This window comes from Drosophila eugracilis, unplaced genomic scaffold (assembly GCF_018153835.1).
Source record: "Drosophila eugracilis isolate 14026-0451.02 unplaced genomic scaffold, ASM1815383v1 contig_2154, whole genome shotgun sequence".
NCBI lineage: Eukaryota > Metazoa > Arthropoda > Insecta > Diptera > Drosophilidae > Drosophila > Drosophila eugracilis.
Window position 1 is genome coordinate 10606603 of NW_024573038.1, and position 17970 is coordinate 10624572.

General features: G+C 39.0%; 1 protein-coding gene across 1 annotated transcript in view; it reads left to right on the forward strand.

Annotated features, from left to right (window-relative positions):
* Positions 1-596: 596 nt before the first annotated feature.
* The window catches only part of LOC108113845 (protein slit), a 52878-nt gene continuing 35504 nt past the window's right edge, over positions 597-17970 (forward strand). The window contains exons 1-2 of the mRNA XM_017224556.2: positions 597-1060; positions 11039-11100. The gene's annotated coding sequence lies outside the window, so the exon portion shown is untranslated. The remainder of the gene's footprint in view (positions 1061-11038; positions 11101-17970) is intronic.

Consider the following 17970-nt stretch of genomic DNA (forward strand, 5'->3'; position numbering starts at 1 on the left):
AACCTATTAGCACACCTGTGCGCCTTATGCGGCAACCACACACCATTGTCAAATTGCTTTGGCACACAAATTGAGAGCAAAAAAAAAAGAACGCATTCAACACCCACGGGCCTCATTTTGTGGGCGAAGTTTTCATTTTAGCTTGGTTTCAAACCACATAGCCGCAACTTATCTGACTCAATGAGAGTCCAATTCGAGTCTCACCGGCTGAGATAACTCTGGCTGGCGTTATCTGAGTACCCACCTCGTGCTCTTTGAGAGAGAATTGCATATGATTTTTGCACAAAAAGCCGAAGTCCTCGCTCGTGCCTCGGCTCTCGCACACTATCAAACTTACTTCGTGTTTGCTCTCTCGTTTCTTGTTTATAGAATACTGTTAACCAATGTCGGCATTTAACAGCGGCAGAGAATCGCTGTTTTGACGTTCGTGTCGTACACAGATGCAGATACGACCCGCTCTCTTTGAACGAAAATGTTAAGATACAAGCACGAGTCATACACATATACAATACAGAGTCAATTCGAATCGCTCTCTTTAATACACAGATGCAAGAATCGGGATTTTGACGTTCGTGGCGTACACAGATACAATACACCGTCAGTTCGAAAAAAAACGCGAACGTGTATGGACATGTTGTAGAGCGCACCGTTATTTCCAATCAGCCGTTCATCAGATTCGCGCGTGCAAATTCTCACCCTTCACCCTCCGGCAACATACGTTCGTTCGTTTGTTGTTGTCGTTGTCGTTGTGCGGGCAACTGGCGTTTATTTTTCGGGGGCGGGGCAACGCGGGTCATCGCAAAATATAGTCAAAATCGTCAATCGTCATCGTTAACGGCCTCGCGTAAAAAACGTGTGTGCAGAATTAATGAAATACTCGCGCCGCTTCATCAATGAAAATCAAAGAGGAAGACTATCCGACAAATAGTATCTCAAAGATTGCCTTGGTAGTGTGCTGCTTCTTCGTTTTACGATTTGTGTTTAGGCCAACATTTTTGTTTGACAACAGTGCGTGCTAAACGAACGAAAGGCTGTCAAAAACTGACAGAAAACAATCGCGGTAAGTTTAGCTATTTGAGAATTAATAGCGAAGATTAATAATTTGATGGGTTAATTAAGGGAAGTTTAATATGAAATTTAGTTTGTTTTTTGAATTAGATGTTGATTTCGAGACTTAAGTTAGGTATTACTAAAAAACTTTACAAGTTAAGGTATCTTTTAGTACAAGATATTTGTGGAAGTAAGATTGATTTGGTGCTCGTTAAAGTAATATTATTGTGAGTGTTATCTGATAAGTCTAAAAACCTTCTGTTTTTAAATCCAAACTAAACTCAATTTGTTTTGTAATTATTTAAGTTTAAGAAAAGAAGACAAGCTTTTACCTTTAGATGGTAACTTATTTAGTGAAAAAGATTATTTTCCTTCAAGAATAATCTTACCCCGTTAACCAAAAAACCTTTTCTTAACTATCTATAAGCATTATATATTTAATAGTTATTATTTTTAAAGAGAATCCAATCTATTCTTATTAAATCAAATTAAATATCCAAACCGAAAGATAGCCTTTTTCCGAGATATAACTGTAAGAGAGAGCCAACTTTAAAGGCCTAAAATTGGCTTGACAGCAGCATGACATTCTTTTTTCCTCCTCCTCTGTTGTTGTTGTTTTTTTTGTTTCATGTTCGATCGATAAGTTTTATGAGTTTTCGTTGTGAAATTTTGAAATCATTAATTATGTCTCGGGCCGCAGACTCGGTCGGAGTTTCCGTTCGAATACCCCAGCAGTCTTTTTTTTTTGGGTTTTCTGTCTGGGGAACAGGTTTCGTTAGAGCGAAAAACTTAAAGAACTTTTTGAGGTTTGTGCAATTCCAAGAACTTGTTAGGTGCTGCCTGGACTCGTGTTTGTTCGCCCCTCTTTATGGAGATGTGAATCTTTATGAATGAACGAGGTGAGGCTCGAATCCAGAGAAGCCGCCGTTTGGGCGGTCAAAATTTCTTGTATTTTGTGGGCCTTACTCGTTGACACTCTTGAGGAATGTCCACGGACTAGTTGGCCATTTGGGAATGGGTTGGTTAGACGTGATGTGGCATAAGCCTAAAGATGCTTCGAGGTTCTAAAGTTCGTAGAATAGAATTTTGGAAGCAGAATCAAGAGGAGGTTTCCAAGGAAATTGTAGTAGGAGGTGATTTTACAGGCCTTATTTAGGCTTACATCAGGGTCTATAAGGTAAATAAGCCATATGGAAAATATTTTTAACTAACTTAGTTAAACTTTAAGGTTACAAGGCCGATCAATTCAAAGAAATGATTAGATTTCCTCGTAGTTCTTGCTTATCTTTTCGTTTCGACCTCCATTCTGGCTTTGCCCATCTACTGGTGACCTTCATTATCTTCTTCTCTGAACCTGCTCCTCTTACCCCGAAGCAAAATCTTAAAGCCCCCTAATTAAAGCTGCCAGCTTCCGTTGTTATCAGGCCCACACACACACAAACTCAGAGAAATCCCCACCGAAAGCGCCAAGGCCAAAAGCATAGAGCTACCAACCAGCATTAGCTAAGCAGACATCTGAGCAAGGGTGGGTGGTAAATGGGTGGCTAACAGAAAACTTTTTAATTACCAACAGGAAAAAACATTTAAGATAACAGGCAGGTAAGATGGTGGCAGGTGAGTCTACCTTCCTCCCACCCCTAACTGTCTTTTACATAAATTGAAAATATGGCAACTTCTTAGGCAGAGAAGACTTTATCTGGCTGGGATTTGACTTGTCCAAGCTGAAATCGAACCTTTTTCTACCCTCTCTCACACTCTCTTTTACTGACCCAAAAGTATTTATGAGTTTCGTAAATAAAAAGAAACCGAAGCAGCAGCTTTTAGCCATCTCAGAGATACAAATTTTACGGCTTAAATATATTTTAGCCATTAGATAAACAAACAGAGAGTGAGAAGAGAGGAAAAAAGAGAGAAAAATAAACGAAAATATCTTTCAAGTACAATGTTAGGTAAATATAAACAAAAGTTTACGTCTTCAGAGCCCACACTTCTTTTTACAACCTTCTCGACTCCTCGACTATGCCACCTCTCCATTTGTTGATGCTGCACTTTGCCGTTGTTTTGGTTCCCCTTCTTCGTCTTTTGCTCTTTTTTCCCCGCTTCTTCTAGCTACTTAAAGCTTTTAGAGCAGCAGCAAAATGTAATATAAATTACATTAGCTAAGTGCCAGGCGGCAATTAAAAACAAAAAATACTCCTGAAGTTTTCCACCGCCTTTCTTGTTGCTGATAATGTTGTTAATGATGTTGCGGCAGCATCTTCAGCAGCCTCTACCAGCCCCTACTACCCATCAGCATCCGCATCATCATCAGTGGCATCATCATTAAAGAACATCATTGCCACCATTAGCAGCATCATTAGAACGTCAACTTAATCAAGGTTAAAAAGCATGTGGCGTGCCTGCCCCAAAAAAATCCAAAGGAAAACTCAAGAGATGCGGGAGCTGCCATCCCGCTCTCGCAGTCTCTCTCTCTATATATATATCTTTGATTCTGTAATTATTGACGCCAAGCCAATGATGTCTTCAATGATAGACATAAACAAAAACATATTGCGTTGCCTTAGCTTTGGTAAGAATTTTCCGTTTAATGCGATTAGGAAAAGTTATGCAAGGATTGGGCAAATTATGTTGGCTAATATTGGGTAATATTTCCCAGAGCCATGATGAGGTAATTGTAAACATAAAGAGGAGCTAATTGCAGAGAGGCAAATTAAGAGTGAAAATATTGATTAATGGGAGGGGAGGAGTATGAACAGGAAGAAAATTCTGTGAATTAATGAGTTTTTGGTATCAGTTTAAGGGATTTATAAATGATGGGAATGAACAGTTTAATCTTTAATAAATAAATCAAAAAAATCTTTTAAAAAATCTTTTATTAACTCTTATCAGATTTACTTCTTTAAACCACCATCATAATCATTGCTTTGTGGCCTTTATAAGCCCTGTTTATTTTCCATTTTTCAACCACCAAATCCTAGCCTTTTATCTCCCAAACCCAACCCTATCATCTGGGCAAATCAACTTTATTTTTTGCTGCCTTGACATTTACAAAGCCCAAAACAAATACTTGAAACTCTAATGGCAGCAGAATCATGAAAATCACCCTAAATTACATGTCCGAAAATAAGTTCCACGCCGAATGACCATTTTACAAAAGCAATTATGTGATTTTTTGAGCCAAAGTCAAAGTAATTTGTGTTTTAATAACCAGACCCCCATTAAATTTTGCAATTAAATCAACAACAAACTGCAAATGAACCGAATCGAAATGGTAGAGAACCTGCTCTCCATTATATGGCCATTATTATATAGTATATATATCTGGCTGAGCATAACTATCGGCTCCAATCATAAATTTAATTAGCATAATTGACTCTGGGAACGGATGTTCTTTTTCGATTTGTTTGTGGTTTTAAAATTTCGCTCACGTAGTGGCAATTAAAAATGGGCTGCCAGCTTTTTGGGAGGGTGACATATGGCCAGAGAGTTTTCTCCCAAAAAAGAAAAACAGATTCAAGATTCAGGTGCGGGTAATGTAAAGAGTAAGAAAGAGAAGAAAGGTGTGAGAAATTCTGACAACAGCTGGTGGAACGTGCCATTGACACTTTCGAGTGAAAGACTCTCTTTCTCTATATTTAAATATTCTCATTGCCTGTCTTTCAATTTGCCGCAAATCAAAATAAACTGGCTGTTACCTAGTTCTCTGCTTATTGTTTATATTTGGCTTTTGGACTCGTTTGATGAACCATAAAAACTTAATTTCATTTTTCATTTTCATTTCCTCTGGCTTTAGTAATCAGCATTCTATGCGTCATTTGGCAAATGAGTGTTGAGTTGCCTCGGCTATCTTGTGTTTACCTTTTTGGGGCGATAAGGCGCCAAGCCGATAAGATAATGCCGCACTCTATATCTATGACCCGATAGGGTGTGACTTGGCTTCGATTTCTGATTTTCCACACAAAAAGTAATTCGCTGCATTGATGGGTGTTGTGCAAGCTGCCGCTGCCGTTGCCGTTGCTGTTCCTATTGCTGTCATGGAAATGTAACTCAGAGCTTGGGGGAGTTGTGGAACTAATGGACTGTTTACTTATTTATGGGCTCTGAATGTTGGTCAATATTTGTGGTTTCCCTGGGTATTCAAGGGGCCAAAACAAGGGAACAAAGGCAAACCACTGAGCGAGGAGCAGCGCTGAATGAAAAGACGCCAAAGCTTACTTACTCTGTTCTTTTTGTGGGGGGAGGGGCTGGGGGGAATATAATGTGGAAATAATTTATAGATAGGATAAGCCTACTAAGAAAGAATTCGTTGATTGACAGTACTTCGGGCATAAAGTGAGCTGATGATTCAAGCTTTTCATTTTCTATTGTGAAGGCAGAATGTACATATTTTTAAGGAAATTAGTCATCTTCTGGCTGAAAACTAAGCAAGACTAATGCTTACAAAATTCCTAAACATAAAATAAACATACATTTTCCCACAGCACTAGTTAGTTTCTCCCTAAAAATGAGCTACCATAACTGATTAATGAACTCATTGCTCGAAAGATAATCGTTCGGCTAATTTCGCATTAACTAAACTCACATGTTGTTGAAATTTTCATGGCCAAGTTCCGTCAGAAAACATCTGTGCCAAGTGTCAAAATGTAAACAATTCTTAAATAAAGACTCGCTCTGGCCAAAAACACAACAGAAGAAATCCATTAATATAATACGGAACCATTTAATAGACCCCCAAAACTAGCATGACGACAAACAGAACATGATCCATAAAAAACTGAGATCGGGCGATCCAGCAATTTACGACAAATATGCAAAAATTTTCAACTTTAAAGATAGATAGATAGATAGATAGATAGTGCTGTGACCGCAGCATTGGAGACGCCCACAAAAAAGTTTCTGGGCATAAATAAGAGCAAACGTCACATGAAATGTGAGGCAGAGCTGGTAAATAAATATGAAAATGGTCTGAAAACAACAAATTTTCTATATATATTTACATTTGTTTTGTGTGGTTCTCTTTTAAATTTATGGGCTTATTGATACTCTCATGGGGCAGGCAGGCAGGGTGTCGTCCAAAAAAAATTTGCTTTATCAGCAATGTCAGAAGGCGCAGCAAGAAAAGTCTCAACCTCCCTCTACTGCTCTCAAAACCGCACAATCTGTAAAAATGTTCTCAACGAAATGATTTAGCTTTCTATCTAAGAGTATCTCTGGCTGCCTCTCAGCTTTCCATTGTGTTTTTCTTTCGTGTTTTGAACAATTCTGCCTAGTCTAGCAAAAATATGTCAAAACAAATTGCTCGAAATGGGGCATCAAGGTGTGGAATGGGTAGAGGAACAGACGATGCTAAATATTACATATGTGATAATGAAAAGTGAATTCCTTTTTTTTTTTCAGTTTTTGTGTGATTTAGAAATGTTAGAAGTAGAGCTATAGGGGTATTAGCAGTAGTAGAGAGCAGGTTTCAGAGCTTTGGTTTAAGGCTGGTAAATGCTCTCGATTGCCTGCAATTTCCTATCTTCTAACTCACCCTCCTTTAAGTTCATTGAACTCTGAACCTGATTCCTTGGAAAATCAGTTAAAAAAAAAAAACAAAAACCTTCACCTGCTCAAGCACTTTGGCGTAATTCTTTGGCTAGCACCATTTAGTGGCCATTTGATTTTGCATATCAATTAACGAGATTGAGTTGCCTCGAGGGGCAGTGTATTTTCGGTCTGTTCGGTTAATCAGAGTTGATGGCGATACAACGATTAATTAAAGTCTCAAGTCTCTCACTGAAATGGCTCGTTTAGGGTTTCGACCTTGCTGAAGCCTAGACAAAAACATCATTAGTTAGAGCATCAAATAAAACTGTTTGATTACCCATAATTATAGCTTACCGAAAAGTAGTGGGGAGGGGGAACCCAAAAAAAAAAGAAAGAAAAAAAAACAGTGATAAACATTTTGTCGCCTTTGGTTTTGATGCCTTCATTAGCTGGGGAGAATATATATAGAATAGACATGGCTGATTATGTTGTGCCACACGGCGTATGCATAATCATATAATTAATTGCCATAAATGTTAATTGCGCATACGCCGCGTTAGCTTGAATTTATCCTTTTCATAAAAGGGTTCCCACGCTCACATGTCTCTCTTTGTGTATGTCCTTTGTCCCGAAAGTTTTTGCCAGTTAATTAAGCAAGTATTTTCCGGTTCTTTTCGTGTTTACCCAGTTAATTTCTGTTAAGTTTTGTTGACATGTTCGTTGTTTGGCTATAAGCTAGTTAGCTAGCTGCTACAAATTAACTTGCTTCGTGTTAAAGTTTGCGGTTAAGGCTGGCTCTGAAAAGTTGAACGACTTATTGGATTAGTCAGGTGTGTTTGAAGGGGAGTTAATGGGATTATTAGTAAGGGTAGAAAATGGAAAGGGACAGGCTGTAGCTAAGAAAAGAAATCACTCAAAATTATAATAACAAAACTCATATTAAGCAATTTTTATCTATAATTTGCATACAGTTAGTGATCTAAGTTTTCATCTTATGCACTTCCTCAATAAAACTTGGAATTTCATAATTTTATGAAAGAAACTTTCATACCAGGAAGTAATCTCTGAAAATGTCTGTACTTCAGACCCATTTAAAGTCTTGTCTATGAGCATCGACTATTGCATTGATTGCTTGTTGCTGTTGCTTTTGCTGTTAGTTGTTGATTTAACCCAAATAATTTTCGAGTCAAGCAAACAGAAAATCAACAAACAAACAAACGCTGGCCAAACAAACAAACAAAAATGAACAACAAATCAGCAAAACTCGAATGTAAGTAAAATCAATAATAGGTTTGTTTGCGAGAGGGGTGACGCCTTCTTTTCTATATATCCCCTTCCTCCTCCTATATTACATCCCTTTCCCTAACTATCTATCTATATCTTTGGATTTTCCTAACCCTTTTAAACCCAGCGAAAGAGAGAGAGAGTGAAATTTTTCCGAACCTATTTGCTTTTAATCAAGTTTCACAACATTTATCTAATGTGTGCCCAAGTCGGGCTAATTAATGGGTTAAGGCGGTCTGGATAGTTCATTTGAATATTTAACGATTGTCGGGCAGCGTACCTCCAAAGAGGGCGTGGTCGCTTAAGGGGCGCCACCTGTCGTCCGCCAACAAAATTATTAATCAATTATGCAAAGTTCTCTGTGGGGTAAACTCCAAAATCCAATGTATGGAACTTAAGTCGAGATCTGTTCAAATTCACCTTGACTGCTGGGTAATAGGAAAATCAACAACAACAATAAAAACAGAATGAAGTCATTAGCTGGGCCAAGATTTAGACTGCCAGGCATTTGAATGGCATTTTGCAAAACAAGTTTCGCTTTTGTGAGCTGGAACGAGCCATCAACACGTAAATGTGAAGCGTAACAAAATGCTTAGAAACAAAGTTAATAAATAAATAAAAATATGTGTGAGAAGAAAAACAACGCTAAGTTAAATGCAAATTATACTTTTTTACTTGCTAGAAGGTTGTGAGAGAATTTAGATGATGTAATTTGTGGATGGGTGAGCTCAACTTGAAAAATGACTAAGTTAGGTAAGTTACTGGTTTACTAAGCAGTTAAAATCTAACTTTACTTGGGACTCCAGTTCGAAACTATTAAGAAAAAAAAATGTTTTCACAATAAGATATGACTTAAAGACAACTTTAGATATCTTTAGAAGGCTTTGAACTTAATATGATAAGCTTAACATAGTTTAAAGTTAATTTTTAGTTAATTTCACAAACATTTCTCTCTCTGTACTTAAACCCAGCAATAAAGTCAATTAAAGCTGAAGCCAAAGGCTAACTTAAAGTGTCTCCGAAGTCAAGCATAAATGTGCTAAAAGGTTAGAAGAGCCAGGCAGGAAATCCCTACAAGCTAGAGGATACATATATACAACGCCATGTGAAATAAAATGCTAAAATTATTCATTTTGCAAATAAGCAGAGTAAATATTTAATTAACAACTCAGCAGGCAAACAAAAGGGCGACACAACAAGGCAGAGGGGGGAGGAAAGGGGAGGGAGGGGAATGTGTCTCGCATTTTGCGACGCGGGTCTAAGGTTTCCTCCTCGCTGAGGGTAATATAATATTTATTTATATGCCGCACAGAGCCAAAGTCACCTACAAAACGAGACGACAACGACGACGCTGACGTCGCCGCCCTAGAAATTGCCGCAAATTTTATGTTGTTTCTGTTTCAGTCCCCCTGCAGCTATCTGTCTCTTTCTGTGAATGTGTGAGTGTGTGAGTCAATGACATGTACAAAGCAGAACTAACTTCCTCATGGGATCTAACGGGGGTTAAGGTGAGCGACATAAGAAGAAGGCGATTAGGTGGAGGTTTTTTTTTCTTAAGGGAAGGAGTTTTGGGAGAAGATGAATTTTAACTTTTTTAAGACTTTTAAGTATTTAATTTATGTTTTTAAGTAATATTTATAATTCATATTTACATCTATTTCGCACAGCTTTTTTACTGTTTGTCTTCGGGAGTTAAGGCAGGCGACATAAGGAGAAGACTTTTAGGGGATGGCTTTTTGTTAAAGAAAAAAGAGAAAGAGAAATTGGAGTTCTATCTTCTTTGAGACTTCTTCAATGAGTTAAAACAACAATAACTTAACTGTACTTATAACTATTTCGCACACCTTTTCTGCCTGTTTGTCTCTGCTCCGTTTGCTAAGGGCATTATTAAACATTGTATCGCTTGAAGTCTGATTTCATTTGCCGCTTCTAACTAACCAAAGGAACCCAGACAGGGACTAAATAGCTTACTACCGCCCGACCTGAACTAATTAAATTAGTTTAGTCTGCAGGAAAAAAAAAAAGGTTTTTCCTTGTCAGCGGCGGGGGGGCAGTTATGTTTGTTGTTGGTTTTGGTCTTTAATTGCTTTTGTGATGAAGAGTCTTTAAAGCTGAACTGTGGTCTATAGCCAAGAAGGAGGCTAGCAAAAATGAAGCAATTAATAGCAAATTTGTTTATGGTTCAGCAGGGTGTAGTATGGTGCATACATGAGGGGCGAAAACCAACAGGAAAAGTGTTGGGCTTTCGTCATTGTTTCAATGTTTTATGAGTGCTCGTAAAAAGTAAGGAAAATACTTCTTATTGCTTTTGGGAGGTTTGCGTTTCCTTTACTTTTTCTCTTTTATTTTTTTTTCTTGCTGTTTTGTTCTCTGAGGATTGGGCTAGCTATTAAAATGTCATCATGCACTGGTCTGGATTTCCATCCATGGGAATGGGAAATTGCGGAGGAACAAGTGAACTGTGAGCACGATAAGTCAAGGCACGCAATCTTCCAGGTCCTCCAAGACGACGCCCGTTTTTATCGACTGGGAAAGAGCGATTCCTGGGCGTATTTATTATTTAACACCTAGAAACCTAAGCGGGAAATGGCTATAAAATTGTTGACCTTTTTTTCCCTTAGCTCATCATACTTTTTCCCTCCTTTCCTCCTTCTTTTTTTGGCACACGCATGGAGTCACTCATGCAAAAGATTCCCAGGCCATCTTGGGTGGTCCGAAAAAAGACGTTGGTTTTTATGGCTCTGGCGGTACTCCAGTTCTTTTTACGATTACAGAACATAGGTTGAAATATTTAAAAGTGCGCTTAATTATGCCAGCAAAAAACGAAGGGGAAATAAAGTTCGCATTGAGGCCGAAAAACTGCCAGAAATTCTCAAACGGCACACGGCCATTGGGTAATAAAGTTTATTTGCCTTTGCCTTTTGCTACTGCGGTAATCAACGAAGTCATCAACGGATTTGGTATAGCAAGAGGTAATCCAGGTGGGTGGGATTCTTAGAATAAGAGATTGCTAAGCATAGGAAAGCTTTTAAGCCAATTTGAAAGGGGCTAAGATGGTCCAAAGTAGCTCTTCTATGAAGATTTCTTACATTAACATTAAGTTAAGTTTTAAGCGGGATTACTATTTATTAAAACAAAGTTGTAAATATTAATTTCCCAATTTTTCACATTCTTACAGGTAACAAAAATCTTACCACATTAACCGAAAAACCCGAAAACCAACCTGCTGCATAAATAAGGGTAAGTTCTCAGACAGAAACTCAATTGCAAAACCAATTCCCAGGCATCCAAGGCTGCTGTTGTCGAACACGTTTGCCGGGGGGATAAACTCCATATAAACATATTCCCTCGTTGTTGTTGTTGTTGTTGGCCATTCATGTCACCGATCATAGCAAACACATTTGGAAAAGTGGATACATGACAGGCCGAATGCCAGTCTAAGATCGTTGGTAAATATATGGAAAATTCTGCAAGTGCAGTTAGACTGTGTAGACTGTTCGGCTCAGGTGATATATCTCACGACTCACGAAACTAGTTTACGCAACATGTGGCAATTTTGCATGCCACTGAGAGGCCACAGAGGACGTGCCACACAGCTACAGCAGACTGTGGGTAAAAAAGAGAGCGAAACAAAAATTGACATTTTGACATGCGGCTTGTACCGGGCGGTACTTCAAGATTCGCCTCCGATAAACTACAAATGGTTGCACATGGAACGTTACGTTGAGAGAGAGAAAGACCGGTTCGCCGGCGCTCAAAAGCAATCCGTAAAGTGTCTTTTAAATACAAATGTTATCTACCAAGAACTGTGAGTCAAGAGTCGAGCAGTACTAGTCCAGGCCAAGAAATAAAACCGTACGTGCCGCATTTGTTGTTGTTGTTGTCGCTGGGTAGGATTTTTAATGGATTGACGGCAGACAACGAATGCACATTAGAAATCCAATCCCTGGTCCAGGTTTACTCCCAGAGTCCAATCCTTAGATCGCGGGTCCCCCAAGTCATGAACACACATGGGTCCATCTATGTTCCTGTCTACCACCCTCCTCCCCCTTTTTGCGTGCCAGGAAAATTGTCTTGGCTACTGCAATTTTTCCTTTTTGGCTTTTGCATTTCAATAACTGGATGGGTCAGTGGCTGTGGCACGTACTGTGGCATAAAGTATCTGTCTGGGCTATCGCTTACCATGCTCGCCACGCCTCCTGCCAAAAGGGGCGTTTGTTTTTTTTAGGGGGAGGGGGGTTGCAGTGTCTGCATATATTTGCTTAAATTGCAATCGAGTGTTTGAGTGTTTTCCACTTCAGATACAGATACTCTCGATAAAGCAAACTTTGCATTGGGTTCAGGTTTGGTCAGCTAATTGGCGGGGCCAGTGAACAAGGTGGTTGAAATAATTGGCAAGGGTGGTTGGATAGAGTATAAGTTGGTTAGAAAAGTAACCCTTAAGTTAGTCTTATAGTTAAATAGGCTGTAAAAGTACCCATAACAAGTTTACTAAGCTCTACTACAGATTCAGATTCAGCCCTTTCTTAGTTCATTTAAATCAAAAATTCAACACAATTTTTATTTTATTCCAACAATAACCTCTTTTTTCTTTCTTAATTTCTAATATTTCCCTTCTTTTATTCTAATTTTGTATACAATTTCCATTTAATTACGACCTTTTCAATGCCTAACTTTCTCACTCCACATTCTGGCCAAAAATTTTTCCCAGCCATAGAATATCTCTCTGTCCAAATCAAAGCAGGGAAGGTCGAATGTTAGAATTTCCGTCGTTTTATGGGCGCTAATAGAAACGACCTTCATCAAATCGAATCAAACGAGACAACAAAAAAAACTTTATTGACAAAATGCAAGTCAATATGTCAGGCAAAACCTACCAAATCAGCACCCGAAACGCAGAGAATGAAAATCAAAGTGAAACCGGAAAATATAACCACGCCTGAAATGTCATAAATTCTGTTGATGTCTTTAATATAAATAAATAAAATCGAATCGTTTTCAAATTCAAATTAGCGACAAATCAAAAATGTGTCATCGGCAATGAAGATGGACTGGACCAGGAAGGGAAACTGTACGGGGGGTTACGGGTATATAGGGCTAGAGAACCATAAAAGCTGAACAAAAGGTTTGCAAAACCGACTACCAGCCAACGGATAACAATCACAGACCATAAACTGTGTTGAAAAAATATTTGCATACGGCCATAAAAACAAAAAATGCTGCCACTGCTGCTGTTGCTGCTGCTGCTGCAGGCTAGGAGGAGTCATTAAAACAAGTCAGCGACTATCAAAAACTAACTGGCCGGGAGACAGTTTTTGTCCCGAACTTGATAATCAAAATGGGTAACCCGAGGCCTGATGGGTTTGTCATTGTTTAAAATGTTTTCAAAAATTTAACTTTAAACTTAATTTACCATATAAAATGCGATATAATTGCCCGATTTCCTATTAATATTAACGATGGCATTAAGCTCAGTGAAGCCTGAAGTTCTGTGCTCAAACTCAAACTCAAACTCAAACTCAAAAACATTAATTTATAATTTATTTCTATAATAATTTCCATTAAGTGTTAAATTTATATCATTTTAACCCTTAAAAATCTTTTTAAAAGAGAATTAAGAACATTCTTTATTCGAGGGTATCTCTCATTCCATACCCCATCACTTACCACTTTCCTACTCGTCTTTTTCCAATGTTTTTATTTCATTTTTTTTTTTTGTATTTTTCTCTGTCGTTTGGCTTGTAATTAAAACTTGTTGGCAGACTGTCAGGCAGCGAGTTAACAAGTCGGCAGCTTCACAGATGAGGGGCGAGGTGGCGCGATGAGCAAACTGTGAGTTGGCGAAAATATTATTTAATTGTCAGGCCAGGCGCTAATTAAAGTCCAAGCCGGGCCGCGAAGTCTTTCGCCCGTTTCGGCCATAAAGCCAAACACTTAACGATGCCCCACGACCATCTTCACTCCGATATTTATGTTTATTGACTACTGGCTGGCTGGATCTGCTTGCTAGCTGGCAACTGACATCATCATCAGCAGCAGCAGCATCTGAAGCAGCATCATCAGCTGGCAAGAGCTGTTCCAGCCAAGTTAGTCATAACACTTGGGCGAAGGTCTGGCCGATACTGCCTAGTGGAGATGTCAGGCCGAGTTATGGTAATTGTTGCAAATTATTTATTTATTTATGCACATGGCATCCCAGAGTCGCGTTTGTCGCCTGATTATGTGCTTATTTATAAGAGCCCCAGGTACATACAAGGATAAATGCGGTATCCAGCGACTGCCACTAATGAGATGCAAGCAAACGGCATTCGCGTTGCATATGAATATCAATTATGAGAGGAGCTCCATGGCAGTAATCGCAATTCAAGGGGGCCAGGCACTCCTCCCAGTTTCGCCATGTTTGGGGCTAAAATTGAAGTGGCTGAACAGACGTCTAGACCAGAAGAAGCGATGCGCCTGGTCGTAACAAAGCTTTTAAGCCAAAATGTTTAGCCATTTGCATAGTAACAAAGGCCCAAAAGTGTTGGCCAAATGTATGATAGTGCGGACAGCCAGAAGATAACTGATTCAAATGATTTTAGCTGGAAATATCTAGGGAGCAGTTGGTTTTCGTTTACGAAAAGTTTAGCTTTTTAAAGTGTTAATTTATAGTTTAAGCTTCTTTGAACTAAAAAAAAAGGAAAACTTAAACCTTTTAACTTAAATAACCTTCGTTCGGTCACATTTCCAGTGACATCATCGCAGATATCAAACGTCAAACCTTTTGGGTCATTTCGACACTTGACGACAACGCCCATTGGCAGGATCCTTGGCCTGCCACGCCTCTCCAGCACTTTCCATCGCCTTCTTCTCCTTTCACTGTCCTGTGCTTATTTACAACTTGACATTTCACTTGCGAGTCGCGGGGCACTTTTATGCGCTCCAATTGCATTTTATGACAGACAAAACTGACCTACTTAAGGCTCTCTCCTACGCACACACACACACACACACATCTGCCACGCCCATTTCGTCCTTACTGGCTATTTTTTTTTTTTTCCGCTCTTCATCCTCAATCGCATTATAAATTTAATGGGTTTGACCTTTTTCCCTCGATGCTCGACCGCAATTTCAATAGATTGGCAAACTGAAATCTGAGACCAGCGGAAATCGACATAAAATTTAACTAAAATGTCCTTAAGTAGCTCATGTGTTTAAACGACGGGAGGGGGGAGGTAGGGTGCCTGGGTGTGGGGTTTACTAAGTAAAGGATCCACAAGTGGAGGGGCAAGTAAATTTGAAACTTTTTCCTGGCTTAAAGATGCGCTGGAAACTCTTTTTTTTTTATCGCGCTTTGTTTGCCGTGCGCAGGGTTGTCGCATTTTACGCTCGATAAGCAGAGGCCATGGCCACGCCTCCAGGCAGCCACCGCCGTCACCGCCTCTGCCATTGTCAATATCCTGGCAGCCATTTCCTGCTTTGTTTTGCTAGGAAAGGTCGAACAGTTTTTGCCGCCACTGTTGTCCAGTCATGGGTAAAAATTTTTGTGACTGAAAGTCTCAAGTAACTTGGGTCAAAGAGTTTTTGGTTTTCTTTTTTCTTTTCCAGCCACCCACTACTACACTACTCTGGCATTGAATAAGGCGTCTTCAACTAGAAGCAAAAACATTGAAAATTGTTTTCCCTTTTCCCCTCCTTTTTTTTCGTTCTCTGCCACTCCGGGACCTGTGGCAGCCTGTATTTGGTTTTATTTTTGTTAAATTCTCCTTGGCTGTCATCTTTTTTACTTTCTCGGCTGATGCCACTGCACTTTGGGAACTTTTTGTACTCGCCAAATGTTATTTCAATGCCTGGGCCACTTTTTCTTGCTTTGCCCTCTAGTTTCTATCTGTATTGAAATAAAAGTCCCCGAGATGCGCTTGAATGATTTTTGGTTCGTGCAAATATTTTATTGACTATTATTCAGCCAGCTCTTGAGTTCCGTTCTCGGCCGTCCTTGTCCTTATATTGTTCTCTATGCGAATCCTTCAGGGTCCTTTGTCTATATTTTTTCCTCTCAAGGGTTTATTTTGGTTCTGTTTTTCTTGATACACACACGCTTACCTACTCTTCTATATATATGTTTGTTTGTATTTTTGTTGCGCAATTTCCCAGTGCCAGATAAATATGAAGAAAGCTGAGGAAAAACTCGAAAATGGCATTTATTTTCTTCAAGCTGAGTTTGCTTGTTTGTGCTAACGTAGCAGGAAATTCAATAGGAAGGGTGCTGGAAATTGCCAAATTATGAGGAAATTTATGGCTGAATTTAAATTTATTATACGCAAGGCGTATTTTTGTTTTTAACGTTAAAAATTGCGTTTTAATGTTTGTCATGCTGTTTGGGATTAGTTTATCGCATATTTCGTTGAATTCAAACAATATGTTTAACCTTTTAAATTAACAAAATTGCCGCTAATTCAAAGCGTTTCAAATGTTTTGCACATGCCTGGAGAGTTCCCTTCCCTTTCCTCCTTTCCTCTCGATTCGAAGACCCCAATGAATGGCGGCAATTATAACATTTAGCACGCTTTTCTGTTCAGCCAAAGCCATAGCTCATTTATCATCATGACGGCATGTCTATCGGTGCACGGAAAGAAAAGGAAATGTTTATGTTAAAAAAAAACATAATTTTAGAAAGCTTGATATTTAAGGGGGAACTGCATTAAGCAACTCTTTGAAAAAACATTTCTTACTAAAAGTAAAAGAAAAACTTCCCGCTAGGTTGATAATTTTTAAAAATAAGTCATCAAAAATATTTTCTCTGCATTCAGTATATATAATGCGAATGCAGAATTTTAGAGATATTTTTCCAATATTGGTCTTCGTCTCTTTCCATTTTAATTGGCGGCCTCAAACGGCGCGAAACTAATGAAAAAATCATCATCAAAGAACAGTTGGGGATAGAAAAAAAGGCAATGAATTGGATGGTATGAGGGTGGGGGGCTGGGGTGTAATCGTACAAAAACATGGCATTTTAAAGTCATTGCTACTAATTTTATGAGACTTTCCCTTTGGCACTTTTCCTTTTTTTTTAGCCAGCTTCCTTTTTCCTCTCTTCTCGCTTCTCGTTCCACGCTTTCTTTGTACTTCCGCTTCCTTTCCTCGCCAAATGATTATTGCAAGCCGTAAAAGGAGAAATGAAAATGAAACACAAATGGACGCAGCTGAAATGAAACCATCCTTGAAATCTATTGTCTGTCTGCCAGTCCAGACAATTGCAGAATAAACAATCCGGGGGAAAACTGCCGAAAAAACAGCTAAAAAACAAAATGCGAGAAGGGTGGTGGCGAAGTAGCAGGAGGACCCTTAACATAATTGAAAAACATCAAAATCGAAATGAAAATCAAAGATAGGCCAGATGCAACACGAGTGTCTGTCTGCCGTTGACATCTTCCGAAAAATTTAAATACACTTTTTATGGCGCCCAAGTAGCATAAAAATCAGCATAAATATTTGTTGTTATTCTCGCCATAATGACGGTGTCGATTTTCCATTTTTATCCCCTCTTTTATTGGATACTGCGACTGGAACCGGGGACTTGGACTGCAAATGAAATGAAAACATGAAAAACAATTAAAAACAAACAACAAAATGACCAACAACAACAATGGTTCTGCCAGCTTGTTATTGAAAATCCACCAAGGGGTTAAGGTGGGTGGATTTGGTGGAAGGGAAACAGGGAACAGGGAACAGGGATTAAAACAACACGAGCATGTCGAACACCTAGCCAAAGGTATACAACCCATCAACATCAACATCAGCCGCTAACAACAACAACAATGCACTGCCACAACACAACAGAACAGAATACAACGCACAACAGCAACAACAACAACTCCATTTACTGCGTTGCAATGGTAAAATAAATAAATATTCATGTTGGAAATTTACTTGTAAACATGCAAATTGTAAAGCAGCCACCGCCAATGAAGGACTTGCTGGAAATATCAGGGATGGAAAGCAGCAGTCGATTGCTTTGTTTTTCCATTTTCAAGTGCAGGTCAAAGTCGGGCTCCTAAAATGTGGCAATTTTGAGAGAGAAGTTTGGAGTTGCAAAAAGTTCAATTCAATTCTCTTCTATGGTCCAAAACG